A 15307-nucleotide genomic window follows, 5' to 3' on the forward strand; every position below is an offset into this window, starting at 1 on the left:
CCAGATTTTGTATCGGGGTCTACTAGAGACCTGCAATATTGTCGTGTTCTGCTAGAGATGGGCAGTATCTAAGCACCAACAGAGCAAAGGACGCAGATCTCCCTTTCCAGGACCCGTAACTGTAAGCTACTCTTGGAAGGATCTTCTTTCCACAGGGAGGAAAATACTCTAGTTTTAACCTTTCTGAGAACGGGAAAATGTCTTGTAGGCAGCTTCCCAGACATGCCATTTGTCCTCTTTGTAACAAGTTCCATGGAGACTGTCTTTCAGTCCATGGGACAGTCGGGGAAATAAAGGTATGGAACATGGGGGAACTGCCCAAAGTTACAGAGCAAACCAGCGGCGAGTAGATGTAATACCATCAGGGGGCTGGGGTCTTCTGCCCTGCATCCAGTGGCTCATGCCACCTGCTCCTGGGAGTAATCAGAGTCAGTCCCAGGGCTTCCTTTGACAATGGGACCTTTCGACGACCCTGGTCTCTTTATGTATTAACAGACCATATCAACTCTCCCATCTGCCACGTACTGAGCTTCCCATCCCCACAGGCACCGATATTACAGGTACCTAAAGAGCAGGTTATAAATATTAATCGAGAGAGTGAAGTTCATGCCTGAGAATGTTATGACAGTCGAAGTAACATTATAAGACAGAAATTGCTTCCACTGAATAAGGAGACATCTTTTCTCTGCGTGAAGCCTCTGCCTGCAATGTAATTTCCTATGGGGGTGGGTGGCAGCATGAAGGAAAGAGTAGAAAAGCAAACCAATGTGGTTCTTTATAATGAACACATTGATGAGGTCTTATGAAAGTAAATAAAGTCCCTGTAAAACACTGGGAAGTTTCTTTGAAAATAGCCTGTAAATTGGTCATAAAGGTTACCTCGGCCTACAAGCCAAGGCCCTGAATACAATTAGGACTCACTGAAAGAGTCCAGACCGATGGCGAGGAGGAGTCTAAGTACTGGGCCCTGCGAAGGGAGCAAGGAGAGAATGGTTAGGGAGGAATGTTAATTGCCTCTTGAATAGACCCCTGAGGAGACTGGGCAGGCCCTCTTCATCCTCTTTTGGGGTAAGGCCCAGTGATGGGGATGAGAAGTTAACGATAAAAATTTCACAGCTAGACTAAGTTCTTGGCTTCACGCAGTCAAGCGCAGTTGTGATTATTCCCAGACTTGGGATATTTCTCGAGTATTGTTGAGCTTAAAGACATAGGAAATGTACCAAGAGTGGTTCCAAAAATCCTTGACCTTTCATAAACCTAGTAATTAAGAACTTAATTTTTTTAAATTTTTTTTAATGTTTTATTTATTTCTGAGAAAAAGAGAGAGAGACGGCATGAGCAGGGGAGGATCAGAGAGAGAGGGAGACAAAGAATCTGAAACAGGCTCCAGGCTGAGCTGGCTGTCAGCACAGAGCCCGACGCGGGGCTCAAGCCCACAAACCGTGAGATCATGACCTGAGCCGAAGTCAGACGCTTAACTGACTGAGCCACCCAAGTGCCCCAAGAACTTAATTTTTTAAAGTTTATTTATTTTGAGAGAGAGAGAGAGAGACAAGAGAGAGAGCGGCAGGGGAGGGGCAGAGAGAGAGGGAGAGAGAGAGTCCCAAGCAGGCTACGCTGTCGGTGCAGAGCCTGAGGCAGGGCTCAATCTCAAGAACTGCGAGATCATGACCTGAGCCGAAACCAAGAGTCAGAGGCTTAACCAATTGAGCCACCCAGGCACTTTGTAATTGAGAATTTATAAGAATTATGCCGGCCTCTCTTATTGGTACTTCGTTAAGGCGTGTTTGTATTAATGGTCCATGTTTCTACATCTTAATAGAGGTTTACAAATGATTTTCACCTACATTACTTCATTTGAACCTCCCACCAAGTATGTAAAGTAAGAGACTGAAAAAACTTAACCGGCTAGCTCAAGTTCAACTAATCCCTCAGAAGGCTTAGGGGGATTCACTTGTTAGAACCTCCTTGGGTTATTCCATCCAGGTGACCTGCTGTGCCAAGGACAGTGTTGGATGCTGGCCAAACACTGCACCACAGCCAGGGTCACTAGTTTGTGCAAGATAATCTTAGTGAGAAACAGATGAGAAAGGGTAAGTATTCTCCAGTGACTGTGTGAAAGTGCAGGCTTAAGGAAAGATGATCTCTCACTAAAAAAATAAATAAAGAAATATTATTTTCTTAAGCCACTAAATTTTGGTGGTGTTTTAGGCAGCAAAAGCTAACTGATACTTCGGCCTAAAGGTGTTGCCGTAGCTACAGAAATTTCCAGAAACATCTCTTCGGTGACTTGTTTAGGAAATAACTACTCCTATCTGCAAAAGACCTGTAAGACTTTAAAACACTATATTTGTGTAAAGTTATCATTTTATCCCAAAAAGTTACTCAACGAATGGAACCAAAAGATGGAGCAAATCCTGTAAGATGCAGAGTCCCTAAAGATGAGTCAGGAAATGAACAGTAGTTTGGTTAAGTTTTTAGAAGCCAGTTGCCAAACTTTTATCAGAGGGCCCCTAAACTACCATTTCTCTTCAACTAAACCCTCAAATTCATACTTTACTCCACCCTCTTCACCACCTACTCCAGCTCTTCATTTAACAAAGTTCTGAGTAGTCCCCTCGAACCTATCAAGATTTTCTTATTTCTGAATTGTGAATGGTCCTGACCATTACACATTAGAGAGTGTAAAGAAGAAATCCTTTTTAACAACACAAAGGCTAAACTTTCTATAATTAGATCAGATCCAGAATTATATCACAAAGTTATAAGTTTTGCTGAGTAAATCTAGTGCAATAAATCTTACAGTGATAACTTCCTGAAAAACTGAAGAAAAACAAATCACTGAATCCACAAAATATGAAGGAATGTGGAAATATGGTGATGTTCAGATGAGAGGTGTAGAAAAATGTACTGAAAACAGATAGCATTTTCCCAAGGATGATATAATTTAAATTGCACTAAAAAGACACGCATGGTGGGATTTTTAAATTGTATACATACAAAAAACTTCTATAAATCACCTTAACAAAATCAAACCAGGAAATATTCATTCACATAAGGTATACATAAATGATGTAAAATGCTGAACACAAGAGACAGAATTTCAACTAAACATGGAAATGTGATGTAGTTAAATAGAACACATAGTTATGACAGTACAGACTATTCCCCTTGCCAAATTAGCAACCATCAAAATAAATTTTATCTGGATTCAATCCCATGAAAATGAGAGAATTATATCAATTAGATTGTAAAGGTCAATTAATAATCATAATACAATAGATACAGTACATAATTATAAGAACTGTAATACAAGTCAACAAAGTTTTATTGTACAGAATTGGGTAAATTATTATATCGTCCTAAAGTTTATTTCAAAAGTATCTCTAAAGTAACTGGACCACTGTATAAAAACGTTTAACCAGTATTTATTCAGTGCCTTCTATCTGTAAGTCAGCCATTACACAAAATTTCTTTGTTCATTCTGGCCCTGTTAATGTGAAGTTGGACCATGTTATCCAAAACATCCCACTGTGTTTTATCACAGAAACTCATTTATCCCCTTATGTACACTTAACTTTCATTAGCACTCTGGCTGCCACAAAATGCATGGCTGCATTTCAGTAGTAAAAGAGGTGCTACAATTACAGACACTTTTGTGTGGCATCCCCTCGTCTCACCTCTTCCCACTACCCAAACCACATTAAACTATCCAAGTTGCCATGAATATGCCACACTCTTTAACACCATCAGAACTTCTGCACGGGCTGTTTTTTCCACCACCTCCAACCACCATTGCCCTCCCAAGCACATACTCACACACATATACACACTTAACTGCTTTTCAGATCTTCAATACGTGCTTCAAGGCTAGATTCAAATATCATTTGATTCAAACTTTATGAAGCCTTAATGTTTCCCCAAAGCTAAGTCAGACCACCATTTAAATCATTTTTAACAAATATGTATAAAGTAATTTCCTTATAGCATCTAACAGACTGAACAGTAATTTATCTACTTATGCACTTGTTTTCCATTGACTGTAAGCTTCTCAAGACAGTCTGTATTTTATTCTCCTTTACATTCTCAAGCTTCAGCACAATAACTGGAATTTAATGGCTGCATAATAAGTGATGAATACGGAATGAATAAATGAATGAATGAGTGCAGTGAATGAAAATACGGGGGTAAGAATCAGGGTGTCAAAATTATCCTTCCTGGTCTGCCACCAACTACCTGAGGAGCCTGAGGGCAATAAATCTTCCGAATCCAATTTCTTCCTGTTAAATAAGAGAGCTGGATTGGATCATCTAAAGATCTCTTCAATAGTAGCAATAAAAAAGAAATAACATTTTTTGAGCTCCTTCTAAATGCGAGACACTGGCTCAGTGCTTTACACGCACATTAACACTAATCTTTATGACATTCCTACAAAGTGGGTACTATTTATTCCCATTTTGCAGAGAAGGGAAGTCAAAGTTAGTTTAAGTAAACTTATGGCTCCACACATTATGAGGATAAAGTTAGGATCCATGCCCAGGTCTGACTGGTTCCAAAGCCCATATTACTCTCTAAGACACTAGTAAGAGAGTATGTTGGCAACTTGTAGGCCATATTGTAAGTGTTAAGACTATCCACTTTTGTGTGCAAGTGGAGGATTATCTCTCCACTTTTGTATACAAGATCCCATGTCATCGAAGAATGGTGATAATTCAGCCATTCTGTTCTGGGGCACTAAGCACATATACCATATCAGTTATTACTGAAATCCACTTGAGATCCTGGCAATCAACTCCTACCTTGATCAAACTGAAAGTCACAAGATTTTCTCAATTCCCCGTCAGATAAAGCCTCTACTAATATGTGTTATTGATGTAAAACCTCACTAAAACATTGATGTCATCAAAGAAGATGGATGAAAATCTGTTTAGAATCTCTTTGTAACAAAAAGATTCATTGCCAAATCCAGGCACAGCAGGTTTCTGAATAACAAGATTTTATATGTGTGTGTGTGTGTGTGTGAGTGTGTGTGTGTGTGTGTGTGTAAGTCATTACTTACAGTGGGTCATTCTCTGCTTATTGGAAATAAAACAAAAATAAAAGATAATATACCTTAAGATCAGGAAATATTGACTTTTTCATATCTTGTTATCAGCATACCATGAGTTCAATGCATAATTAGATATTTACATATCTTCCTCTACTCACAAGGGTGTTACCTCCTGATAAACCCATAGTTAGTTGAAAATATCTTAAGTAGAAAAAGGCAGGGACACCTGGGTGCTCAGTTGGTTAAATGTCAGACTTGATCTCAGCTCAGGTCTTGATTTAGGGTCATGAGTTCAAGCTCCGGATCGGGCTCTGCATGGGGCATGAAGCCTGCTTAAAAAAAAAAAAGAAAAGAAAGAAAGAAAATGCATTTAATTATACCTAACCTACTCAATATCATAGTTTAGTCTAGACTATCTTAAATCTGCTCAGAACACTCGTATTAGCCTACAGTGGGGCAAAATCCTCTAACACAAAGCTGCTTTATAATAGTTGTTGACTATCTCATGTAATCTATTGAATACTGTACTGAGCGCAAAATCAGAATGTCTGTATTGGTACAGAGTGGATATAAGTGTATCAGTTGTTTATCCTCACGATCGCATGGCTGATGTGGCTGGTTGCCACTGCCCAGTATAATAGGAGAGATTGTGCTGCATATTGTTAGCTTCAGAGAAGATCAAAATTCAAACTGTGAAGTGCAGTCTCTTCTTTTTTTCACATTTATTTATTTTTGAAAAAGACAGAACAAAAGACAGAGTGCGAACAGGGGAGGTGCAGAGAGCGGGGGAGACACAGAATCTGAAGGAGGCTCTAGGCTCTGAGCTGTCAGCACAGAGCCCAACGCGGGGCTCAAACTCACGGACCATGGTATCATGACCTGAGCCAAACTTAGATGCTTAACTGACTGAGCCACCCAGAGGTCCCACCAAAGTACAGTTTCTACTGAATGCATACTACTTTTGTGCCATCATAAAGACAAAAAATTAGAAGTTGAGCCATTATTAGTTGGGGACTATCTGTATTCCTGATCATATATTTTGTACTTTATGTTCATGAGCTTTGCTCTTAAATCTCTTTTAAACCTGGAAAATATCCATTGAGTGTACTTTTTCATTTGCTTTCCCAATTATATAGGGTGGAAAGTTTTGGAAAAGTAAATACCAATATCTCAGAAATTATCTCTGGGAATTGGGATTATAGGGAACTTTCACTCTTGGTATTACTCATTTTGGTGTGACTCAAATTTCCTACAAAGATTATGCATTGGTTTTGTAATTAGAAAAAGCATATATATAATCACAGTCTTTAACAATGACTCCAAAAAAGTGTATCACATAAATCTGATTAAAAAGAATATGCATGGTAGATCAGAAAGTTCAGATTTATTTTGCCTCTGGATGATTTAGGAACTCTCAGCATTAGAAGATAATGCAGATGTGCAGAGTATTATCTAATATCTGATCTTGAATGAGTATCTAGGGATTGACAACATCTCATCAGAATGCCATGTGGTACTGAGTCACAAAATGCCTTTAATTTAAAATCACCTCCAAAGTATACTCAAACATTTGGCACAGGGAATACTATGAGCCCATGAGGGAAATGTTCTAATCCTCCAACATAAGGTCTCCAGGTCGTGTTCTTCATTTCAGCCTGCATCACCTCTTAATCTTGACAACAAAATCCTCACCAAAATTTTGGCAAGCATACCAGGAATGATGCTGCCAAACGTGCATCATTACCGATCAGTCTGGTTTCCCCTCTGCTGAAACATGAAGCGATCTAACAAAAATTGCTTGATGCAAATCACAAACAGGTTTTCTGCAAATTTGGCTCTTTGGTTTATGAGCAGAAGGAAGGGGAATTACCCCACAGTTACCTCTGTCTGCCCACCGACACTATCTATCAGACGTTGGCAAACAATGACTCATGGGTCAAATCTGGCTGTTCCCCACCCGCTCTTAACTGTTTGTATGATCCACAAATTAAGAATAGTCTTTTAAATTGTTGGATAAAAATCAAAAGAAGAATGATGTTTCATGACATGTGAAAATCACATATAATTCAAATTTCAGTGTCCATAAATAAAGTTTTATTGGAACACGGCCCACTTATTCATTTATGTATTATCTATGGCTGTGTATATGCTACAACAGGGTTGAGTCATTCCAGCAGTGACCATATGGCCCTCCGGGTGGTGGAATAGTATCTCCCCAAAATTCACGTCCACCCAGAACCTCAGAATGTGAACTGATTTGGAAATAGGGTCTTTGTAGGTGAAATTAAGTTAAAATGAGGGCATGCTGGGTTAGGGTAAGCCTTAAATTCAGTGACTTGTGTTCTTATAAAAAGAGGGAAGGACACAGATACACAGAAGGAAGGAATTTATGTGGAGATAGAGGCTGTGATTGGAACAAGGCATCTACTAACCCAGGAACACCAAGGATTGCCAGCAACCATCAGAAGCTTGAAAAGAGACATGGAATGCTTTCTCGTTCATAGCCTCCAAAACTGTGAGAGTAAACATCTGTTGCCTTGAACCATCAAAAGAAATACATTTCAGTCGTTTTGTGGTATTTTATTATAGCAGCCTGGAAACTAATATATCTGCAAAATCTAAAATATCTGGCTCTTTCCATAAAAATGTTGCTGACTCTTTTTTAAAAAAATTTTTTTAAAGTTTATTTATTTTGAGAGAAAGAGAGAGCCAACAGGAGAGGGGCTGAGATATACAGGGAGAGACAGAGAATCCCAAGCAGGCTCCACACGGTCAGTGCAGAGTCTGACATGGGGCTCAAGCTGCAAGCTGGGAGATCATGATCTGAGCCGAACCAAGAGCTGGACGTTTAACCGACTGAGCCACTCAGGTACCCCTGTTGCTGACTCGTAATACAGAGAATTGTGCCCTGGAAAAAAGTTCAACACAAGATGTTACCCTAGGTCAATTTAACCAGGGCAATACTGGGTCTAGAATGGGCATAAAAGCATTAAGAGACCACAGGGCAATTAGCAGACCAGGCAGTTCTCACCACACATGCTCATACTTAATACCGTTTTTCTTAATCTCACCGAAGTAAAGAATATGAATTCTTTACTAATTCTTTAGTTGTTGATCACAAACTGTTAGGTTGCACTGCATGAGTTTCAGTAACCTCACTGTTCTATTTTCCATGAGTGTAACAGGAAGTCAGTGTTTCAGTTATGTGAGGCCAATGGTCAAGAGCTCAGCTGGGAAAGGTTATCTAACTCTAAGGAGCGATCCCCTATAACTAACATGAATCTGGCTGAATAAGAATGCCACCCCTCTTTAAAGTGTCTAGGAAGTGCCATTATGATCACTACAGAGTCTAACAGTAGTATTTAAAATCTTTAATCTCAACCTGATACCCATCAGAATGGCTAACATTAACAGCTCAGGCAATGACCGATGTTGGCAAGGATGTAGAGGAAGAGGGATCCTTTTGCACTGCTGGTGGGAATGCAAACTGATGCAGCCATTCTGAAAAACACTATGGATTTCTTCAAAAAATTAAAAATAGAGGTACCCTATGACCTAGCAGTTGCACTACTAGGTATCCATCCAAGAGATACAAGTATGCTGTTTCGAAAGGACTGCACCCCAACGTTCATAGCAGCAACATCAACAAGAGCCAAAGTATGGAAAGAGCCCAAATGTCCATCAATGGATGGATGGATAAAGAAGATGTAGTATATATATACAATGGAGTATTACTTGGCAATCAAAAAAAATGAATCTTGCCATTTGCAACCTCATGGATGGAACTAGAGGGTATCATGCTAAGTGAAATTAGTCAGTCAGAGAAAGACAAATATCATATGACTTCACTCATATGAGGACCTTAAGATACAAAACAGATGAAAGTAAGGGAAGGGAAGCAAAAATAATATAAAAACAGGGAGGGGGACAAAAACATAAGAGACTCTTAAATACGGAGAACACACAGAGGGTTACTGGAGGGGTTGTGGAGGGGGGATGAGCTAAGTGAGTAAGGGGCATTAAGGAATCTACTCCTGAAATCACTGTTGCACTACATGCTAACTAACTTGGATGTAAATTAATTAATTAATTAATTAATCTTTAAACTCAGAGGCACTCAATAAATATGTGTTAATTGATTAATGAATATCCACTTCTATTTATTGGTAATATTTATTTTTTCTAAAAAAACTTTTACTGTTTTATTTATTTCTGAGAGAGAGACACACAGTGTGAGCAGGAAAGGGTCAGAGACAGAGAGGGAGACACAGAATCCGAAGCAGGCTCCGGGCTCTGAGCCAGCTGTCAGCACAGAACCTGACACAGGGCTTGAACCCATGAACCGTGAGATTATGACCTGAGCAGAAGTCAGACGCTTAACTGACTGAGCCACCCAGCCGCCCCTCATTGGTAATATTTAAAGAAGACTCAGGTTTTTAGTAACTTCTATCATATTTGATTACAGGAATCTCCAATGCTCGTGTTCTACTGGATACAGAAACATAATAAGATGGTAATAAAATGTTTCTTTCTCAATAATCATTTAATTTTTGTGTGACCTGAATTCATCTGGCTCAAGACTAGATTTGTATCTTGGCTTCATTATTGAAGTAAAGGATGAAACATACCTAGTGAAAGGAAGATGAAATGTCACGTGTAATTATAACATAAAAATACCCATGATGCTGGCTATGGAAGATTGGGAACTCCGGGCCCAGGATACCAAACAACTCAGAAAAATACTCACATTTCAGTTACGCACCAAATTATAATTTGCTTCACATGACAGGGAACTTCAAAGACTTTGGTGATTCTTACACCAACCACCATGATTTTCCAAGTGGAGCTGAAGGTTCAAATTTGGTTTGATGAACCCCTTGTTTCTTGGCTAAGAAAACAACAAAATTGCCAACCAGGCAAGTTGCATGACGCAAAGCTCCCTTCCAAGTGTTCTTTATAGAGAAGATATGGGTCAGCCAAAGATGCATCCATTCCACAGTGAAAAGCTGGTACGCTGAGATCCTGAGACAGCTACTTCCAGCCCCCATCCGGGCACTAGATCCCCCCTAGTCATTAAGGTATAGTTGCCGCATGAAAGAGCGGAGGCTTACCTGATTGAGCTTAAGGGTTCGTGTGTGCAGCCACGAGAACAAGGGACACACAGTAGAGATACTGAAGCTTACGTGTAATTATTTTAAATGTTTTCATCTTTAAAATAAGAACATTTCATTTTTTAAAATAATACGTTTTTGGGGCACCTGGATGGCTCAGTCAGTTAAGCATCTTACTCTTAATTTCGGGTCAGGTCATGATGTCACAGTTCAAGATGTCAAGCCCCATGTCGGGCTCTGTGCTGTGTCAGAGTGGAGTCTGCTTGGAATTCTCTCTCCCTTTCTTTGCACCCACCCCACTCATGTTCTCTCTCAAAATAAATAAATAAACTTAAAAAATTGTTTTAAGTGTTTTCTGTCAAGAGGAACGGATGAAGGACAGCAAAACAAGGAACAGGAATCATAGATAAGGTACTGGGTGACCTCCGGCGCCATGTCTTCCCAGGATCCATTTCACCACAAAGGAGCCACAGACTTCAACAGTAGGATAGAAGTTCTGTGAGACTCCTGTGAATAGTGACACAAAGATTTTATTAAAATACAAGGCTTAGGCTTACCCACATTCCACCATTCGCTTGTGGGAGACTCCATCTGGCTTCTGAACACCAATGGGTGTCATGGAAAGTTCATAACTCACTCATTACTGAGGTAGGAGCCCCCCAGGAAAACAAGGATGTCAGAACCCTCATCCTCATATACTGCTTCAATATGGCACCTAGATTTTCTCAAGCATTTGATGGCTATCTCCACAAGTGCTAGAAATTCAGATACCTCCTGAGGGAAGACAAAGCATGCCTTCTTTATTTTATTTTGTGACCTTTACTTCTTCAACTGGCCTCCATTCTACGCAACCCAGCTCCCCTCATCTTTGGTCCTTTCAGTCTGTGCCTTTCGTAACTTTTTTGTATTTAGAACAAGCCATGTTTTTATCATCTACTACATCTATTTTTGACTGGATCAACATTTAAATGGGCTGACTCCTCTACATATTTCATTTTTTTCTTTTTACATTTGATGTGATCTAATAGGCATCAATGGCGTCCTACCGGAAGCACTGTACTTAACAATAGAGAAAAATGATACAGAGGCAGTTAAATCTTTCAGAGTCTTCTCTTTCCGATGTGGAATTAGCAGAAATATCTGCCTACTTTAAAGAAAATCTCTAGAGACCTTTGCATAATCAAGGGACACAATGCATCAGGCATTCCTCTTGACTAGCCACCCATATAAATTATTAGGATATATCACTAAGCCAGAATCTACCCATTTTACTGCCCCTACTTTTTGATAAATAACGTTGATATCACATTTACTGAAAAATATGATGTCTATTTGATAAATCTAAGTTTTGATAAATAATGCTGATATCGTTTTTACTGAAATTTGCAGATTTCCCCTGACATCAAAGTACTTGATGATAGATTAAGTGTTCTGATAATTGCTAAAACTACCATCAGTTTGTCAAGTGTGGATACTGATCAAACAACTCTGCTTTGCAATCATACTAAATAAAAGACAAATGCTAAGCTTAATTATAATTATAATGTTTTTCAGTTTTATGAATGGGAGGATGTCTTACAGCTTTATTTTGTAGGGGAAGTTTGAAATTAATACTTAAGGAGATGTACTGAGGTCTCACTTATGGGAAGCCTTTAAATTTTTTTAATGTTTATTTTTGAGAGAGACAGACAGACAGACCGTGAGGGAGGGAGGGGCAGAGAGAGAGGGTGACACATAATCCAAAGCAGGCTCCAGGCTCTGAGCTGTCAGCACAGAGCCCAGCGAGGGGCATGAACTCCCAGACTGTGAGATCATGACCTGAGCCAAAGTCGGATGCTTAACCAACTGAGCCACCCAGGTGCCCCACTTATGGGGAGGCTTTAAAGAAATATTAGGTTAAAAACAAATCTCAGGGGCGCCTGGGTGGCTGAGTCAGTTGAGTGTCGACCGACTCTTGATTTTGGCTCAGGTCACGATCTCACAGTTTGTGAGTTCGAGTTCCACGCTGGGCTCTGTGCTAATAGGGCAGAGCCTGCGTGGGATCCTTTCTCTCTCTGCCCTTCCTACTCGCTCTCTCTCTCAAAAATAAATAATAAATAAACACTTTAAAAATAAATCTCCTGAAATTCTAGCAAGATACACATTATTCATTTTGAACATGAATCAAATTTGAGAATTTTAACCTTAGAAGAGTCTATTCTTCCAATATCTTGCGATTCATCAGATTTATGGAATTATGTTATGTTTCTTTCACTCAGATTCATTATTCAACTTGAAGTCACCTCTAAAGGAGAGAGAGAGAGAGAGAGACAGCGACAAGAATGAGACTGTAGGCAAAAGCTCCTTACTGTGGGGAGTAAGACCAATCAGAAGTCTTGGTTTTTGATCATTATTCTGTTATTAACCAGAATAATACCTACTATTTCTGGCACCCGATCATACTTGTGACACACATGTAGTAACCCATTTACTCACAAGAGGGACTATAACGTACAGCATGCTGGCTATAGTTAATACTGCGTTAAGAGACTGAATCTTAAACAGCCTCATCACGCACACAAAAAATTTCATTACTATGTATAGTGACAGATGGTAACTAGACTTATTATGGTGATCATTTTGTAGTGTCTACAAATATTGAATCATCGTGTTGTACGCATGGAACTAGTATATGTCAATTATACCTCAGTAAAAAAAAATAAAAAATAAAACAATAGGAGAAAGAGAAAACAATGGATTGTTTAGGAACAATGTGTACAACATGTGATGAAGACGTCTCTAACCCCACACCTGAGGATATAAATGAGATCTGAAACCAGAGACATCTGATGTTTCTCAAGGGTAAAGTCAATAGTATAAAGATGTCAATTTTATACAACTGGATTTTCAGTTGGTATAAATTTATATGATCCCATCAAATATTCAGAGAGAAAATGTTTTTGGGATTAAAAGGTTGATCCCAAATTTCATTTGGAAGAATAAACGACAGACTAAGAAAACTGATTTTTTAAAACAAAAGAACAAAAAGGGATAGCTTTCCCTACCAGATAGTAAAATATACCACAAAGTTATACTAATTAAAAACAATAGGGATGGCACAGTTGGTTGAGCATCTGATTCTTGATTTCAACTCAGGTCATGATCTCAATAGTTCATGAGATTGAACCCCACATCAGGCTCTGTACTGACACTGTGGAGCCTGCTTGGGATTCTCTGTCTCCCTCTCTCTCTGTCCCTCCCCTGCTTGCTCTCTCCNTAATCATAACATTTAAAAAATATAACAAACATGAGGAAAATATATATGTAATTTTAAGGCAGCAAAATCATTCCTAAATAAGACAGAAAACTCAGAGGCCATAAGGAAAACAACTGATGGAAACTAAACTTTTCTGCCCAACAAAAGACCACATAAACTAAGTTAAAAGAGGTGACTGACTAGAAGAAAATATCTGCCATGTATCACAATAAGGAGGTGGGGCCTCTGGGTGGTTCAGTGAGTTAAGCATCCCACACTTGATTTCAGCTCAGGCCATAATCTCACGGTTTTGTGAGTTCGAGCCTGGCATCAGGCTCTGCAATCACAGGGCTGAGGCTTCTTGGGATTCTCTCTCTGCCCCTCTCCCAATCGCACACATGTCCTCTCTGTCTCTCAAAATAAATAAACTTAAAAAAAGGAGGGGTGATAATTGCTATAATATGTAAAGAGTATATGCTCTTTCAAATCAATAATGAAAAGGCAGTCTGATATAGTTAGGTGAAAGTAAAAATGAGCAAAAGAAAAAGAAAAAATGATAAAAAATGTGAAAAGATAATAGTTATTTCCCATCAAATTACAAAACACTGAGCAACTGATATTATGCAGTTTTCACAAGGAAATGGGGAACCGGGCATTTTCATCACTATTCACCAGACTATAAACAATCACATTTTCGTACGTTAATTCAGCAACATCCCCCAATATGCTCTAGATTCTGATAATGAATCATAACCTTTGATGAAACAATATTACTTTGACAATCATCCTGCAAAAATACTTACACATCTGGACAAATGTATATATGAGTACTATTATAATGGGGAAAATTTAAAACAACTTAAATATTCATTTTTAGGGGGATTTACTAAATACATGTTAAATTAGTTATTTACTAAATACATGTTAGTTCTATACATGTTTCATGTATAAACTCTGAAACATGATGCAGTGGCTAAGAAGAATCAGGTTTTCCTTGGGGGGTCAGTGGGTCGAGCATCTGACTCCTGATTTCGGCTCAGGTCGTGATCCCAGGGTCGTGAGATCGAGCCCCGTATGGGGCTCTGCACTGAGGATGGAGCCTGCTTGGGATTCTCTTTCTCCCTCTGGCCCTCTTCCCTGGTCTCTCTCTCTCTCTCTTAAAAAAAAAAAAAAGAGATTTTTCTATTTGTACTCTTAGGGGAATTCATCAAGATAGGAAGTTTCAAAAACAAACCACAAAATACAATACAAAGACTATACAAGAACTTGTAAAAATCATGTACATATCTGTGTGTGAGCATAAAAATGAACAGACAAAAAAAGCCCAGAAAGATGCATCACGAACAGCTAACAGACGGTAGAGGAATTTCTAAAACAAGGAATAAGGAAGAAAGGGAGTATTTTTCAGTTACTTTATATTCTTTTGCTTGTTAAAAATTGCAACAAGCAGGTGTCTCTTTTCTCATTAAAAATTTTTACGGGAAAAATAGGAGTTACCAATGTGTAGTATTTTTATTAACATAGCTCCCACCTTATGCAGAACTACTTGGTCATGTATTAAACCTGCAGTTCCAAGGACTCAAAGTCTAGAGCTTTCTTCTGGGACAAGTTCATTTCTTTTCCTTATTTTTTCATAGTTATGTAAATAGCTCTAGTTTTTATAAGGCTAAACTAGTACAGAAGCCTAACCTCTACTACTGAAACTTACAATGCTGAATACAGGCCTAATCTGAAAGTCTCTATTTCTTCCAGGGGCCACCAATGTTGTGACACCTTCAGGACACCTTCAGAACAGCCATGCTCTGGGCAGGACATCAACCTTGAATCACGTGACACTGGTGCCTCAGCAAAAGGGAGAACACGATTTGGATCTGATGTCCAATCTTCTACGAAATTCCAAGGTTCTTGTTC

This window comes from Crocuta crocuta, unplaced genomic scaffold, assembly GCF_008692635.1.
Source record: "Crocuta crocuta isolate KB4526 unplaced genomic scaffold, BGI_CrCroc_1.0 scaffold147, whole genome shotgun sequence".
Lineage (NCBI taxonomy): Eukaryota > Metazoa > Chordata > Mammalia > Carnivora > Hyaenidae > Crocuta > Crocuta crocuta.